The following is an 18,683-nucleotide window of genomic DNA, read 5'->3' as shown; positions in this document are numbered from 1 at the left end:
ATTTCTTTCGAGATGAATGTCTCAAAGTGAATAAAACCTTGGAATTATGTGAGCAGCTCAATTGTGAAAGAGATAAAGATATGAGCAGGAAGTATTTTTATTTAAATTCCAAATTTCACACAATACTTCATGTGGCTATATATACTGTTTAACATAGTTGCACTACCAATGCATTAATCTTTCTTTTCTCTTGCCAATATTAGGCTTCTATATTGATTTAAAGAAATGCTACACCTCCCTGATTAGCCTGTGCACCAAGATAAATCAACAAACCTCCAAAACCTAGTAAGATGGTGGAAAGAATTAATGTTAGCTGAGGCCTTTTGAATAATAGGTTTTCATCACTGTGCATTGCCATAAAAATCTCCATTTTTGAGCAAACAATCTTGATTCCAGAGTGGGCAAGGCTTCCTACCAACTATAATTATATGTAGGCCAACCAATTTGATGTATGTAGGACAACCAAAAGGAAGGTGGGTTGCAGACACTTAATTTGAAGGGTATTATTTTTAGTCCCACTAAGGACTAGTGGCATGAAAACAATTAGGATCTTTTGTCAAGTTAATTAAATTTTAGTAAGTCTAGTAGTCTCAGTGGGTTTAGTACACCAGAGGAAATGCTAATTAAAACTTAAATTCTTCCTGGTATAATAAGGAGCTCTAACTCTGGTAGCAAATGAATGTTTTGCATACTGATAGATATTCGAACGCTGATTTTTAACTAGATGAGGGCGAACCCTTAAATGATTCAGATCTGCTGAAGGCTCACTTGAGAACACCAATAAGTGTGTTACATCCTAGAGAAATCCACCTCAGGAACATTAAACAGTCTGGGAATCTTGCCTCGTTCTTAAAGGAAATGATGTCAACTTAGCTGGACCCAAACTAACGTAAAGCAATTCCAAAGCCATACAGGTGTAATGTTTAAAAGTATGGGGCAAAAGAGACGAAATAATTCTACCAACTCCTCTTCCCTGTTTGCTTTTTCTGCTCTCTTCCTGAGCATCACAGTTTTCTTGAGGTTATTGGTCTGCAGCAGGTACAAGAACACTGACTGTGCCTTTTTTTGTTCATGCCACTTGATTTTCAATGGTCAGACAATCATTTGATATCTTTTTACACCACCTTTTTCATCATTATCTGCTTGAAAAAAGGGATCTCCAATAGCCTAAAGGTTAAAAAGACATACAAGGAAGATGGAGATGGGGCTTTTTACAAGAGTCTGTTATGACAGGATAAAGGGGAATGGATTCCCACTGACAGAGAGTCAGTTTAGGTGGGATATTGGGCAGGAATTGTTCCCTGGCAGGGTGGGCAGGCCCTGGCACAGGGTGCCCAGAGCAGCTGGGGCTGCCCCTGGATCCCTGGCAGTGCCCAAGGCCAGGCTGGACATTGGGGCTTGGAGCAGCCTGGGACAGTGGAAGGTGTCCCTGGGCATGGCAGGGGTGGCACTGGGTGGGCTTTAAGGTCCCTCCAAGCCAGGCCATTCTGTGATTCTATGATTGAACAATAGTCAATCTTTCGTTGTAGCTTTATTCTTTTTTACCTTTTAATTTACTAATCAAATTTAGACATGCAAAAGATTTTTCTTTAAAATGATAGTTACCAATCTGGACTGGAAAAACCCTTTGGTTTGAAATTTTATCTCTGTTCTAAAAGGTAAGCAGAGAGCATTATGGTGTTTCCCTCCTTCCATGGAGGATACACGGCACTGTCTGCACCCTCACTAAGGCTGGGCTGTATCTGCATGTGCATCCCTGTGCTGAGACAGAACTCCTGGCTGGAAAGCAGAGTCCTCTCCTGAGGTGTGTGTGTCCATCTCTGCCACACTGAGCTCAGGATCACATTGCAGATCTGCTCTGTTGCACTCCAAGGACTGGGAAAATTGATGGAAATCTCTCTGTTGGATAGCTGACTGCAAAATCCAGCTGATATTCTGAGTTTGGAGTCATTTGGGCACGTAATGCTCATCTTGCAACCACTCAAAGATAGGGTCAAAGCTGGGACAGAGGGATCTGTAAATTACAGATCTGCCTGGCTGGGACATGGGCTGCTCCCTGGAAAAAAGGAGGAGTGTGCACCTTGCTGTGCCCTAGGCACAACACTGCCTCTTTCACATCTTGCTTCTCTTATCCTTAGGCCCCTGGGATGCTGGAATAAAGGCTGGGTGCTTCTCAGTAAGGAACCACTGCTCATCCCAGTCCTGGATTACCTGGGAGCCTTGCCAGGGACAAGCAGAATACTCAGTCAGGGGAGGAAGAAAATAAAAAAAAGACAGAGCTTTGTGGTCTGTGCTGTTTGCCTGTTTGATGATAAACCAGAATGGTTTCTATGGCCTGGAAATACACAGAGAACACTTAAAGCCCATCCAGTGCCACCCCTGCCATGGCAGGGACACCTTCCACTGTCCCAGGCTGCTCCAAGCCCCAATGTCCAGCCTGGCCTTGGACACTGCCAGGGATCCAGGGGCAGCCCCAGCTGCTCTGGGCACCCTGTGCCAGGGCCTGCCCACCCTCATGGGGAGGTAATGCTGCATCAGATGTGAATAAGGAGGGATACACTGGGCTTGCTCCATGTCTTCATTTGTGATGATGGCAATGTCTACTGTGCTTGTCACGGGAAGGATTTCTCTCTCCTGTAATAATATGAGGGAAAAATAAGAGTTGAAATCAATTCTTATTGACTTTAAAGCAGAAATAGATCTGCTAGGGATAGCACTGGGCACTGCAGAAATGAGCTGTGGTGGTTTCCAGCTGTGCAGTCCCCTTAGATCAGACATCAGTACACATCAGGGAGCAGGAATTTCATTTGCAGATATCTTGAAAATAGTGCCTAAAATCGCACCTTCTGAAATGTCCCCCTCATTCCTCCATGGCCATGCAGCCTGCAGAGCTGACTGAGCAGCAGCATGTTCTGTACCCATGGCTCTGACAGACACATCACCCCTGACTCCTAATTGGTGTATACAGAGGAACTACAACACATCCCTTGAAGTTTCCTTAACAAAGTGATTTCATTGGGGTCTGCTCAAAAAAGATGCAGAGCTCAAAAGCAGCCTGCAGAGAACTTTTTTTGGGAGCACTCTCCTGCATCAGACAGATTAAAAGTACAGGGAGAGCTCTTGCTGCCACAGATTCACTTTTGTCTGTTCCCAGGTGCTTCCAGCCAGGAGGAAAACAACAACAGAGCCTGTTGCAGGCACCGAGAAACAATGAACACTCGAGGCTCCTTATCAGTGTGCTGTTCAGCATGAGTTAACGCCGACACACTCACAAAATCTTTGGACCTTGAAAGTTGGAGGCAAGTTTCCTTCAGAAATGGAAATATCTTTTAAATCTGTTTGGCAGACTGGCGGTGGATTAGCAAATACATAAGGAAAATGCACAGCAGCTCATATATATCCATCTTCTATTCTGACAAGTGAGGCTTAAATTATTGATAACAGACTTGTAAACATACTCCTGTGTCCTGCAAACCTGACTTACTTTTTGAGGTTTTCTGATGGGTCTGTTATTGAGGCTTTTCTCCTTGGAAGCTGAAGGAAGGCAATGTCTATTTTTGCAATATCAAAGTGTATTATCAGTTAGGTTTATCTGTGATGAATTAGCAGTAGGGAAGGAAAACTTTTTATAAAAGTGAAATTCTGTTCCTGACAGCACACAGTATTTCTGCTTCACAGCCAAAGCCCCTGCCCGTACTCTAAAACAAGAATTAACTCAATAAAAAAGAACACAATTTCTATCAAACCTCATTATAATAAGCAAAACCAGCAGCGAACCCAAAGTCTAAATTAGTCAGAAGTAAATTGCAGTGAAAACAACTAATTCCAAAATACAGTGTACCTTTCAGAAAACCATCTACCACACATATCCAGCCCAGGACAGACACATTATTCAAACATATCCAAACAGAGAGGGGGGGGGAGAATATTTTTGTCCTGCATGCCAAGCTTTGGCAGGACACCACCTTAATTCCTAAGACAAAATAATTCCATCGCAGCTGAAGGAGGGCAGATGTAGGTTTGGATGTTGCCCAGACAGTTTGTGGATTCCCCATCCCTGGCAGTGTCCAAGGCCAGGTTGGATGGGGCTTGGAGCACCGTGGGATAGTGGGAGGTGTCCCTGCCTGTGGCAGGGGGTGGAATGAGATGGTCTTTGAGGTCCCTTCTAACCCAAGCCCCTCTATGATTCCATGATCTCTACAAAAACATAGGTAAGACCAAAGCTTAGCGTTGGCTTGTGGAGAATGGTTAATTTTGGTTGTGCTCCAGGATGTTTATGTACTTCATGAATAGGGAAGGTGCTGCTTGTGTGGCTAATGCTGAACAGAAGTGCAGGTGCCTGGCCCGCCACGGACACCGTGTGCTGTGGGAATTGTGCCGCTTACCCAGCCAGCTTTACTGAGACACTGCAAAAATGTGCTGTGCAAGAACAGAAATCCCTTCTCTTCCCGTGCCCCAGCCTGTCCTTACGCCCTGAGGAAGCACAAGGGGTGGAAAGCACCTGAGCAGGGCAAATGCTCATCGCAACCAGCCCTGTGCCATGTGCCCTGCTGAGCCACGGCCCACGGCCAGCCCTGAGCTCACAGCAGGCACAGGGGGACATGGCACTGAGGGCTGTGTCCCTGACAGAGCCCAGCACAGCCTGCACACCACGTGGCGCCCAGAAACATTCCATTTTCCTGCAAGTAATACAAATAATATGGCACTGGCTGGTGCAAAGACGATTTTGATAGAAACCGTTCCTTGGCAGGCCCCTGTGTGTCCTGTGTCTGTTCAACTTCTAATATTTTCTGCGAGGTGGAGCCTTGTTTCTTTGTTGGAATTGTCATGCCAGGATATAAACCTAAAAGGGTTGTTTATATGCTGAATGACAATATTTTTATTTCTCTGTTGCTGCCAAGGTATCCACAATATAATACTTAATATTATATTTCTCTACATATATAAATATATAACATACATTAACATTAATATTAATAATATTAATAATTACATGTTTATATAATATATTGCTATTATTAATATAGCAATATATCATTAACATATCTATATGTAATATATAATACATAATATATACTATATAATATTATATATTTAATATTTAATATTTAACATTAATATATATCAATGCATATCTCAACATAATACATCAATATTAATTATAAATTATATATAAAAATATATCTAAAGTAAAAACATAAACACTTAATTGTACTTATTTTATACTACATATACATAATGTTAAGTATTCATTTCGGACTCCAAGTCTGATTTTATGCCCTCCAGATCTCTCCTCCCTCATTCTATATTTTCCAATTTATAATATGATTTTAAACACTGATGATGGCTATGCTGTTCCTCAGGTAAATGCAGACCAAGAGGAAGGTCTGTCCTTCAACTGTTTAAAATGAAGCCATGGAGTAAAGAAAGCAACTTTGATGGCTCAATCTTGTCTTATATTCCAGCATCTACAACTTTATGGCAAAGAATGGTGTGAACCTTGAAACTTCAGCAACAAACCACAACTTCCCAGTTTGCTCTCCTGTCTTTTGAAAAATTCCTTGAGTACGAAACCTGATGGAGTGACATCAGATCCCTTCAAACTACAGCTGCTGAAGTTTCTGAAGGTGTGTGTTGTTCTTGTAACAGTTGTGTTGTTTTGCCTTTGCTGGGATTTATATATTCGGAATCCAGATCAGAGCAGCACCACCACTGGACAGTGTTGGAAGGGGCAGGGACTGGTGTGTTCCCAGCAAGTTCCTCTACTGTCTTTTGGTACCAGATGCTCACTTGGAATGGAGTTCTAATGCCCAGGGCCATGACCTTGTGATTTTACTCTTTTAGGACAGGAGACGTGCTGCTGTCTTGTCATTTGGTTGAGAACAAGATTTTCATTCTTCCTGACAGGTACAAAAAGCTATTTGTGTGTGTGTGCAGCTGGCAGTTATGTAATTTTCAAGCTGGACACTCCCTCTTGCCCTCCTATTTCTTCCAATATCCGTGTCACACCCTCAGATTCACAAAGGTCACTTTAACACCTCATTATTCCCCATTAGTGCAGCCCCCACCAATTCAGTGGGGAAATCCAGCCAGGGGTGTCTTACTACTCTGACAAGCCTTTTCTTCTTTTTTCCTTTAAGTCTCCCTACCTAGATAGGAATCAAGAGCTCATTTTCTTATAAAAGTGATTCATAACAGCAGCAAGACGAAGAGAGCCGTGCTGATGACTGATCATCTTAATATATTGAGTGTTTGCAAGGATCCTGAGCTGTCTAATGCACTTAGCCATAATCAGGAGATAACTGCTGTGCTTAAGTACTTTAATTTACCTTGGACTACATTTCATGTGTCATTCTAGCTCCCTGATATCATTGCTTTTACCAAAAGAAATTTCAATAATAAATCAACACGAGCACATCTATAAATTCAGCCGAAGAGAGAGATTAGAGAACCTTGGTATCAGTTCAATTTTCCAGTCCTATTCAGCTCCCTGTTGCCTACCAGGATAGGGGAGGGATATAGAGAATGGGTTCATTAAGAATCTGTGATGATGTGTTTAAATAGTGCTGTTTTTCTGAAGGAACTGTCCAACAGTGGAATGCAGCCAGTGATAATTTGTTAAAGCTGTTCGAGGGTTTGAGAGCAGCAATCATTTATCTGAGTGAGGATTGCAAACTGCATTTTTATCCTTCTGCAGGCTCCTAATGGCGTGGAAATTGAAAGTATCGTTTTTGCTCCAGCAAATGTATGTAATAGCATTAATGATCACCTTCATTGCCTTGTTACATCTGCTCCTACCAGTGTTCAACCAATACCTCCTGGCCAAGAACCAGTGATTCCAGGGAAAAGTAGATTTGCTCAGATGTCTTCACTCTCAGAAGACATGGGAGGCATATTTTGGTTATATTTAGAAAATAGTCAATAAATGAAACCTGCATCTGCATCTGCTAAAGTCTTAGCAAGATGGTGCATGAAAATATTTGCATGTTAACACCAAGAGAATGTTCATGGCTGAGAGGATGTTTGCAGAGATGGATGCTGCCAGATGCAAGGGAACTGGATGTTAAAGGAATGTGATTCCCCAGTTAATGAAAGCAGCTATATTTTATAAAGTCTCAGAGCACAGCAGAAATCACCAACTCAAAAGTTTCTTAAGGGAATATGTTTGGAAAACAAAAATTAAAAAAAAAATATAAAAGCTTTAAGATAATTTTTTATATTATTGAAGTTAAAATGACACACATTATCTTTTCAGATACACATAGATAATTCTCTTTTTATATACACATGGATAAAACCTTCATCTATATTTATCTGCTGGTTATGCAAGCGACTTCTTGTAAATTAGGCAGCCAAGCAATCATGTCATTAGGTAATATATGCATTTTGAAAAGCTAACTAAATATGTATTTTTAGTGATTTGAATGAGAAAAAGTTGTGTGACATTTCTGCAAGGAGGGGGAGATGGAGTTGTGGTCTCTGGATGGAAACTGTTATTATCTGTGTTAGCAACGAGAGATGTGGCATTTGGGCCAGAAATGGAAAACTCTGCTCCTTCCACGGCTGGATTTTCATATGCCACTAACACATTGCTGCAGGAGCTAAAATTTAGCTTTATCAGACATCATAAACCCTGCTCTCATAATTCCTGCATCTGCGATATCCCATCTATTTTTGTGGAATCTTAACTGGGTGCACTGAAAGGCCAAGGAATTTCCACCTCTAAGTGAGATATGGATCCCTGTGTGATGAAAGGGAAAAACAGCCCAGTGAGAAAAATCCCAGGCTGAGGAAGGTGAAATCAAAACCTCATTCTCTTCGGAATTAGATGAATTGATGAGATTATATTTGCAAAGGTAAATACTGGGGCTAGGACCTGTTCCTTGATCTTCCAGAAGAATATGATGAGTAGGTGTTGATTACCATTCTACACGCTCTCTTCTGCTTGTCAGAGTGTGGTAAGTAAAATGTTAACATTTGGTTCCCACTTACATTTTATTGTCTGCCCAGTTTCTCTGTTATTCTCTCTTCTCTGATATTTTTTGAACTGCTATATTTTTAAAAAAAGAGATGTATGGTTTTCCTATTGCTGGACAGCAGCTTAGATCAAGGTCAATATTTATTTCAACATCATTTAATCTTATGGAATTAAATGGAGCTGTACTGATAATTTCTTTCTGCTGTAAATACTTCAACCGTCAGAATGAAAACGCCTCCTTTAGTGCATAGATAGTCAATTTTTGTCACCAAAAAATGGACCCAATAATGTATTATATGGATAATGTGGTTTACATCTCAATAAGCGACAAACCTCAGCTTCACAGTTTGGACCTGTTGCCAATTATCAGGCAAGAAACAGGAAAAAACCTGTTTTCCCCAGAAATGGTACTTTACCAATGTAAGAATAAACACACGCACTTGTGCAGCACTAGCTACTGTTTTTAATTACTCAAATGAAGATAAAATATTTAATTGCAAAGTTTGTTACAGATTTTTGCCATCTTTTAGCAAACTTCATTTCCAAACATTTATACTTAGTGAAATGCAGGAACAAAATAATAAAATAGAATCAAATGCAAAATAGATTTAAGGTCCAGCTGGCTTTTTGATGTACAAAATTATTTTACCTTATAAATTCTTTGATTTTTATGTTGCCTAGAAAGAACAAAGAAAGCCAGGATTCACAGTGAAAATTAGTTTTACTCAAGGAGAGAATGATTTCAACAGAATTGGAAGCAGAAAATATTTCAGACAATATAATTGGCATCCCTGCCCATGGCAGAAGGGTTGGAGGCAGATGATCTTTAATGTCCCTTCCAACCCAAGTAATTCCCTAATTCTATGCTATAAATATTTCAATAGTAGAGTTTTAAAGGTAAATCCACCTAATGACGTGTGCTTGAATTTTTTGAATCATTCACTCGCTGATTTAAATAAAAATGAAGCATTTAAAGGAGCATCAGATGCACAGGATTTGGTTCACAAAATGATTTGTGTGCCACCAAAGCACAGCAGGATCCAGTCACATCTTAGGTGTAGCTGGCAGTAAAGGCATCCCTGATGGGATATTCTGCTCCTCCCTGCCTTGTCTCCATCCTGCAGTCAAGAGTCCTCTCCAACATCCACCTGTGGGAATAAAATCATGTTGATGATAAAAAGGAACATTAAGCCACCCCACACAAAGGCAAAAATAATAAAAAGAGGGCATTATAGTTGTAGGGATAAAGTGTACAAGGGAAGGGGAGGGACACAGAGCTGAGAGAAACAAAACAGGGAAGGAAGGGAAAAAACCTCCTTTCAGCCTGGATTGTCTTCTGCTTCCCCTTCAGGCACCCAGGAGTGTGAGTGTGGCCTTCCCCCCACACTGGCACAGAGCCCTGGCCACGCTCAGCATCACAGGCAGGTGACAGTGCCCAGAGTCATCTGAGCTGGCTCCAGTGGCTCTGTGAGTGTGGCTGCTCTATCCCAGGGCCAAACACCTGCAAAATCACCCCACAGTGAGCAGCTGGGCCAAGGGATGGCTGGAATTCAGCTCCCAGCTCACGGTTCTTGTGGGATGTGACCCCCGGCACTCACTCAGGCCAGCTGTGGTGCAGCATCCTGGGCAGTGCAGGTAGGAGCTGAATGTGGGACTGTGCCATTCCCACAGTTCTTCTGTTTGCTGGTGGGTGCCCTAAGGCAGCTCCCATTTTTAGGGAGATCTAGGAGAGGCTTTTCTGAAAAAGGGTTGGAGTGGAGTCAAAATGAATAATAGCCCGTGCAGCCTCCGAGCACTGCTGGAGCCACTAAGTATTAACAAACAGAATTAACATTTACAGGTTAAAGATCTGTTTGCTTGGTGGTTATTTTTCAGCATTAAACATAATTTATGGCTGGCTGATTTATGGGCATGGAGTCATTTAAGATATTAAACAGCACCAAGTAGCTGCTTCATCGCTGCTGAGCAGCTCCAAGTCTTGGGCTCAGCTCCCTGTGCCATCCCTCTGAAACAAAGACACCATTAATAAACTGCTCTGCACAGAACCAGCAAGGCCTGAGCATTGCAGCCTCATTGCAGGGGTAATAGACTTAATAATGAACAAATGACACTGGAATAGTTTGAGGCTATTATTTTTAGGAATGTATGTGCCTCGCTGGAGCTCTGTATGTGGTAAGCCTGGCTCAAGGAAAACATTCCATGGTTATTCACATCACAGTCTGCTCTGTGCTAGTTTTCTGTAAAGAGATCCAGACAAAAGCTTCCAAAGGACGAGGTGCCAAGGTCAGAGCCAGTTATTAGTTAAGAAAATATTGTTGGAATCAATGAGAAGTGGTGTGGGAGTGGAAGGAGGAACTGTGGCTGCAGTCTCTCTGGATTTCACTTCACATCTGTCTCTACAAGAAAGACACAACTCACACTATTAGCTCTTTGTGGGTTACTTGAGTGGAATGGTTTGGAGGGGGCAGGGGGAGAGAAGAATGTTTATATCAGGTTTTCTTATAGACCTAAAATTTTGGCAGGCAGTATAGAAAACTTTGAAATTGCCAAATATTTCAGGGGAACTTGGGGTAAGTATTGAGCGAACTTTAAACCACCTCCTGGGATCTGCATAAGGACTTAGTGTAGCTATTTGAAACCAAACTAAATATAGAGATTTTGCATAGTTCCAACCCCAAGTCAGACTGTGCTGGCAGTTCAAGCTGGGTTCTCCTTTGGGCTCTCAGTTTTGTTTGAATTTGAAACTCTGAGCAAAACTCAGGAGATGCAAACATATGCAGACAGTTTCCCCCCTGAAGTGCTAACTGACTTGTGAACCAAAACCCAGTTGAACTCCAGTCTATTTAAAATCCATCAGGAAAACACTTGGCTAAGGACAACTTTTTATTCCCTTACACACAGAAAAGGGAGATAAAATGGTAGCACAACACCAACCACACAAAAGCATTTTCAGAGAACGAGAGAGTCTCCATCCTCCATACAATACAATTTTGATAGAGGGTGTCACATCATCTCCCTGAACATCTCTACTCTTCTGGAAGGGTTTGGATATGGATAGCAATGGGTCTTCCACAATCCTAATGAGATAATTTGCATCTACCAGAGTACTGTAGAATGGCTAGAGACAAACTAAATTTAACAAATTCACATCATCTAAGCTGTGATTTCACCTGTGGACTCAGAACATTTCCAGAACCACTGCACTGTCCACCTCCCTTCCTTTTCCTTCTCCAAGATAACAAATTTTAAAAGAAATTTTGGGTGAGGGCCTGCTGACCACCTTCCTCCTGCACTGGATTGCCAGACCCATGACTTCCACAGCAATACCTCAGTAATAAGCACAGACAAAAATGTTGTAATTCTGCCAAAGCTCTCATTAGAAAACAAAAAATAATGTTTATGGAGAAAGCTGTTCACAGGAAACTGGAAAGAAAACACTTGAAATTAGGACGGGTTCATGGCATGGCAGTTCCACACAGCCTGGTGTGTCAGGAGGCACTGGCCAGTGCATGCAGGAGGTGACGAGGGTGAGCACTTGGGCAGCACAGCACTCATCTGTGCAAGATGGGCTCCCACTGGGATGAGGGGAAGGACAGAAGAGCCTGGCTCTCATTAAAGAGGACATCTGGCCAGTGACTGTTCAGTTCAGGCAGGTTAACAGCTGGGTGTGCAGTGTGATTAACCATTTACAGGTGTGCTTGTATAGAGCATTCTCCTGTTAGCTCTGAGTCCTGGGGCCTTTGCTCTGTCCCTGTGGTCCTCCTGGTCCCATGAGGCAGCAGCTCTTGTAACAAAGGCTGCAAATCCCCCAAAGTACTCAGATACACTAAACAGCTGAAAAAAGTTCATGTTGTGATGTAAAGAGCTGCAGCTACAGAAAGAGGCAATTTTCAGAGTCACCCAAAAGCAAAGAAAGGCCAGAGGGAAAAGAGGGATAAAACAGCTGGGATGAACTCACTGAAGAAAAGTGATGTTGGGTCTGCAGAGGGAAGCAGCAGAGCAGGGCCCATGTCAAGAGCTGGGACAGGGATGGCCAGTGTGGGACTCCTGAAAAATAATTGCAGAATAACAGAAAGGTTTGAGCCCAGCTTTAAGGTTCCTGCGTTTGTGTCGCTCTTTAGCAATTCAGCAATCACACCATGGAGAGCACCTTGTCCTCCACCACCATGTGAGATTCCATTCTCAGATGGAATCTGTCTTCAGGGCCACAGTGTGAGCCACACTTCTGACGAAGGGTCTTCAACCTTAAGAACTGTTACAAAGTGAAATTCATTCCCACCATAATTAGCATGCCTGTGTTAACAGATGGGCAGCTGAGATTGTGAGAGTCTTGTTTGTTCAAGGTCACACAGGAAATCTACAGCAGAACCCTGATAGGAACACAAGTCTCCAGAGCCCAAACCTAATGCTTGAAGCACAAAGCTTCCCTCAAACAGCCCAGCTGGCAGCTCACTGGTGGAGTGCAGCAGGTAAGGGCTGACATTCCAAGTCCTTTCAATTGATGTTATTAGCACAGAGCAGCAAAGACATGTGTGGTGGAGTATTGGCAGCCAAAGGGATAAGTGATGATTGTAAGGGAAAGTGTTTCTGGCCATCTGTTTGCAAATAATCCAAATTATTACTTTTAGGAGTGCTGGTTCTGCCTTAGCCATATTTATGGGGTAGGGCAGCTCTTCTCCAGCAGTGGGTGGCTGAGAAAAAACACTTCCTTCTGGAAAAAAAACAGAAAAACTTTCTATAGTTCTAGTTCATCCTTCTGATACAATACCAGACCTTTACATCCACAAGTTTCTTATTAAACAGAACCATACAATCTGGATAACAAAAAATATCACGGTGCATTAGGAGAGCAAAGGTGCAGCGACACACACAGATCTGAGCATGTGAAGCTTTTGCTTTCTAAGGTTTAAATCTCTTCTGCTGTAATTACTGCAGAAGAAAAACAGCTTTCATAAAGCAGCGTCCCTTTCCCTGCACGTGCAAGGTACCTGCTCTGCTTTCCTCTCTCTGACACTCACACAAACAATTTAATTCCTACCAACCCAAGGTGCTTGAGTGTCCAAGCAGCGACAGGAACGAGCCCTGTCTCCTCATGTGCTCTGGGGAAACAACAAGAGCTGCAGGACAACACAGACCAGAGCAAGGAGGGATTGCTGCTCAGGAGATTCGAGCCATGAAATCTCTATTTCCAGGCACACGGAGCATCCCTCTCTCTGGCAGCAATAAAAGGCAAAGAGAAGGCAGCTCCCCTCCACCCAGAGGAGCAGGTCAGGGCTGAGGACAGCCTGAGGCTCAGCACCAAAGCTGAGGAAGAAGGGATGTCCCTTTGCCACTGAGCTTTGGTAGGAACTTGCTGTAACACAAAACTCGAAGTCTAACTTTTCCTTTGGCTCTCACAGGTGTCCTCCATGGAACATTCCCTCCCCAAACCATGCAAACATTGCCCTCCACCACACTAAGGTACCTTCTACATATGAAAAGCCTATGAAGTGAGTGGCAGAACAAGTTCTACATTCTGATTTATTGTCTGCTTTGCCTCAAACCCACAGGACTATATATTAAGGGGGGAAAAAGCCCCCATGCTGTCTCTGTATTTATAACCTTGTCATTTAAACACTTGGCAGCCTTTCAGCTGCTCCATATGGTCACTGTATTAAGCTTTACCATAAAAGGAACTAAGCAGCAAAGTCGAAAGAAAGCTGATATTGTATGGCTTAAAAGTCTGGCAGTAAAAATAATAATCAAGGCAAGTTCTCAATAACGGCCATTTGTGGTACCTCAGGAACTTCAAAGGCCTTGTAATGAAACACTGTCATCCTTAAACACTTCTGGCAGGCTGTCTTCAGACAAGAGGGCTTGGAATACACACTTCAAAGCTGCTGGTAACCTTGTGCCTCAAAGAAATAGGATTTTTTTTTTTTCAGTAGGTGGCATCAGAAGGAGAGAAAATTAGAATTTAGAAATTGGGAAAATTCTACGCCATTGAAAGGGTAGGATAAAATAGCAAAGAAATAAAATCCTCTGGAAGAAAGTTTGGAAATGGGTGGTAATGGGTCTTTCACAATCCTAATATGATAATTTATACTTATCAGAGTATTACAATATGAAGACAAACTAAATGTAACAAATTCCCATCATAAGTGCATGGTTAAGTGTATTTCTGTACACACTTGTGGTTGATATGTCAGCACCTGCCTGCAGATGAGAGACCTCCTCCCCCAAACTGCCCTTTTTTGGCAGAATTCAGAGGAAATGCCCTGCTAAGGTAAATAACAAGAGAAACCCAAACTGCTCAGTGTGGAGCTCAATCTCCCATCCCTAAACTTGTATCAGCTTTGCAGGTTTAGAACTTTATGGTTGTTGTTAAGGAGTTGGATATTTATGTTTGTTCTTTGAGATAAAAAATATTTATCACCAGCTAATTCTAATTTTTTAATTTTTTTTTTCATCACGGGGTTTTCTTTTGAAATACACCCCAGCTGTGGATCAGAGGCAGCTGAAAGAACTCCCACAGCAGCATCTCCTCACAGCCCCGTGGCACTTCCCAGGAGCTGGGGCCCTCATCTGTGGAGAACAAATCAGAATTGACTCCCCTGTGAACCTTCCCACTTTCATATTGGAATCAAAAATGCCTCACACCACACTTGCTATTTTTAAACATCATCTGTGACTATTTGCAATGTAAATAATCTTTAGTAAAAAAAAAAAAAAATGCTTATCCTGTGCAATAATCCATTGCTTCCTTTGTAGAAACTGGGCATGGATATGATCCTGACACTGCACATGTGGAAAATAAATAGAGTTTTGTACAGTATTTTCATTTGGGAGTGGAGAGAGAGGAGACATAATTAATTAATAAAATGAAAATCCAAAATCATTTTGAACTCAGTATTCTTTCCTAGTTGTTAACTCCCCAGAATGTTTCCTATTATTTTCTTACCCACAGTGCAAGTGAGGAGCTGAAATATTGAATTGCCCTGCTGTGTTGGACCAGAGCTATCCAAACCCTGACATTTAATATTCCCAAATTCTATATATACATATTCTGGTCATATTTGGACAATCTCACCAGGAAACAGAGGCAATCAACCCCCACCCACTGTCAGAGGAGAATTCCCATTTTGCATTAATACCAATACAATTCTGAAGATTGATATCTATAACAATAAAGCTCCTGGTGTTCTGCATGTAAGAGATCCGTACAAGACAAGCAGCTCTCCCATGACTCCAGCAAATTCCAGTTGCTTTGCTAACTACTGCCCTGGACTGCTTTTGAATGTTAATTTTCTCGTGTGAAACGTCTAATTATCCTTCAGGATAATCTCTGCTACTCTTTTGGACCACTCTGGGGCTTGTTAAGTGGAGTGATCTTTCCTGAGAATCTTCTGAGTTATTAAATGACTTATATGCACTAAAAGAAATTCCCAGTGGAATTCCTCTGGTCTCTGTTAATCAAAGAATCCATAATTCTGTTGACATTTTCACATCTTTTTTTCAGTGTGATTATGGGATGTTATTGAATGACCAAACTGGTTTTGATTAGAAAATCATCACCATCATCTCCTGCTCATGAAATGGGTCTGGAAAAACCAACCTGTGCCATTCCCTAGTAAGGAATCCTCAGGTAATTATCACTCCAAGACTTTATTGTGGGATGGGTTACAGAATCATGGAATGGGCAGGGTTGGAAAGGGAGCTCCAAAAATCCTCTTGTCCCAAGCCCTGCCCTGGGCAGGGACAGCTGCCACCAGCCCAGGTTGTTCAGTGCATCCCCTCTGAGCACAGCCTGTGAGCAGATATTGGTACCTGTGGCCGTGATTCATCTCTTCAAAGGAAACACCTAAAAATTAAATCCAATCAATCCAAACTTAAATTGTGGGAGCAGCAGAGAAAGCAGAACTGACAGATTGGAAACCTTATTAGTACTTATGCATGATTCATTTGTCTTTGGCACGCCAAAACACTTTGGAGTAAATTGTTGTTTTAAATACTTGTATATTCTGAAATTCAAAGTAACTTGTCAATGAAACATGAAATTTGTCAGTACTCTCATTACCTTTGTGCTCCAAAAATTCATAAATAAATAAATACACCTCCTTGATGTTGAATGTTTATCAGTCTTGCTTTTTTTTGACAATGATGTGATAGTACACTAGTAATGAAAGGTGGAAAATAATCAGAATCTGAGAAAAAATGTTTAATTCATGAGTCAAACATGCAAAACATTTCCAGTAATTAATAGAAATTCAATGTCTTATCAGATTATCGTTGTGAGTTGCTGTCTTTCTCAGCTGGATCCAGGAAATATTTAAAAGACATAATATACAAAATAATTCATGAGCCTGCACTTTTTCTGAAGGCATGAGGATGCAGCTGTACTTTCAAACTTGTGCCATTTTTTGGTGGAATTAATCTGCTTTCCAAAAGTTGCTGGTTTTTACGCCAATGCCCTATTGTTCACTTAAATAAATAATCCAGAGCTGCCTTGGGACAAAGGGATGATGTCCATCCCTTTGTTTAGCTTGGATGTGGGCACACTTGTATTCCATTTATAAAACCCCAAAATACATCCAGCTTCTGCCTCACTTTTATTAGATGACCTTTGGCTTGTGGGCAATCCCTGGTTGATGTATTTTCCAAAACTGAGTAGGAATTCAGCTGTTGGTATGAAAGAATAAAGCACTGAAAAGTTTTCATTGTGCTCTTAGCACTGAACTTACTGCTATGAATTCAGTTTAGAGGGCACAATTTGGGCCATGTGAGAAACTCTAAATGAGATATGACATTTATTACTGAAGCAGGATGCAAAGTGTGATTTCCTTTCCCAAACATCATCTTAAAACATCAGAGAAGTGGCATCTGCATACAGGCATTCATATCTCCCAAACATCAGAAGTAAACTTTATAATAACCTCTCAAATTGAACCAGCCAGGCTGAGAAAACACTCGGAAATGCACGAAATTTTACTGCATCTGCTCATGTGAATGTTTTTTTGAGATGGGAGAACTCAAGCTAATTAGACAAGCTGATTATTGCCACCAAGGTGGAATTACTGGCATAAAAGCTATATTTTAATATACATAATACTTAAAAACCAGTGCTGTCGCATAATGACATGCAGATGTAGAAGTGACATGTGCATGTGCCATGTCTGGGGAGTTTCCCTGTTCATGTTTGCTCTTTCCATTCAGAAGACCCCCAATTTCCTCCCCATGAACCTTGGTCTGTCTTGAACACTCCTTCCAATCAGTAATGCCCAACACACCTGACTGTAGCTGCAAGACACCAGGAGGTTATAAACCAGAAACACTGTGAGAGTTTTCTTTCAAAAACTATAGTGACCACCTTTGATTCTTGATGGAAATAAATGTTGGAAAATGCATATCTTCATCAAAATACAATTATTAGCTTATAATTCTGTATATACCCCTTTACACACGGCAGATTTCTCCATATTTGCAGAACAGCAGATTTCAGATCATTTTCTGCAAACAGAAGTGAGTGTTAAAAGTGCCTGACTTTCCCACTACACAACCTGGACAAAAATAGCTTTCCCCTTGAGTAATGCACTTCCCAGCACGGAATTGCTAAGAGGGGTGGTTAAAATGGGGACAAAATACTTCACCACTGTTTTCTCAGCAAAGCTTTGCCTTCTGGAAGCAAAGATCTGGGGTCTCCCTACTCGATTATGCTACACAAGATTTCCTAATGTCTGCAAACTCTGTCCCAAGGAAATCCTAAACTTGAAGCTGTCACAGTTTAATGAATAAGACAAAAATCTGAAGAGTGTAGATCATTCTTATACATCAGCTCCAGAATTGTACATTTTTATTACCACAAATAAAACATAAATGAGTGACAAATCGCCCAGAAGCTTTTGAAAAAGTGTTTGATGAGGTGGTGTAGATATTCTGCTTATTTTTTCCTACAATACTTGAAGAAAATATTGTACATTGAGATGCCGAAAGCTGAGGACCATGCTCTGATTTGAAATGGAGTGGCAAAAAGGAAAAATGCTGGACAGCCCCAGTGCTGTAATTGATACCAGAGGCTGGGCAGAGCAGATGGGGGCAACTGATGCCTGTGCCAGTTTGGTTTGTACAAAGTGGGTAAATCTCTTCTGTTATCTCCCTTCCTCAGACTGGATTCACGGCAACGGCCCTGGTTTGTATCTGCTCTCACAGGAACCTTATTTCTGGTGAAGATGTTGAAGATAACTTAAATTGCCTCTTACCCACAGGCTCTTAAATGCAATCAATATCTACTAACACCACGAGCTATTAATCAAAGAGGGGTGACATATTCTTATTTGACCTTTATGAGCAAACCCTCTTAGTGATGATACTTTACTGCTTAACACTACCATTTTGTTCCAACATTATTCATCTTTGGAGAGACTACAAGCCCACAGAAATCAATGGCATAAAGGACAGAATTTCATCCTTGAGGTATGGATTCAGGGTTATGCAATGCAAGCCTGCAACACCTGCAGGTTTATAAGCAGGGAAGATTCATTTATCTTTTGACCCAACACACACATTGACATTGAGCAGCTATTTTTGATTGATCATTGTTCCCTGGCAGGGTGGGCAGGCCCTGGCACAGGGTGCCCAGAGCAGCTGTGGCTGCCCCTGGATCCCTGGCAGTGTCCAAGGCCAGGCTGGCCATTGGGGCTTGGAGCAGCCTGGGACAGTGGAAGGTGTC

The 18,683-nt window shown here is 41.7% G+C and overlaps 1 long non-coding RNA gene across 1 annotated transcript; it reads left to right on the top strand.

The window, feature by feature from the left end:
• The first annotated feature begins 7,518 nt into the window (after nt 1-7,518).
• On the top strand, nt 7,519-16,086 carry LOC109144236. Its single transcript, XR_002044856.3, has 2 exons — nt 7,519-7,958; nt 14,458-16,086. It is a non-coding gene; the product is annotated as an uncharacterized LOC109144236 (long non-coding RNA).
• The last annotated feature ends 2,597 nt before the right edge of the window (nt 16,087-18,683 follow it).

The sequence above is a fragment of the Corvus cornix genome, chromosome 11, assembly GCF_000738735.6.
Source record: "Corvus cornix cornix isolate S_Up_H32 chromosome 11, ASM73873v5, whole genome shotgun sequence".
Classification (NCBI taxonomy): domain Eukaryota; kingdom Metazoa; phylum Chordata; class Aves; order Passeriformes; family Corvidae; genus Corvus; species Corvus cornix.
Note: the sequence above shows the minus strand (reverse complement) of the source record. Positions and strands in the feature narration are given on the sequence as shown.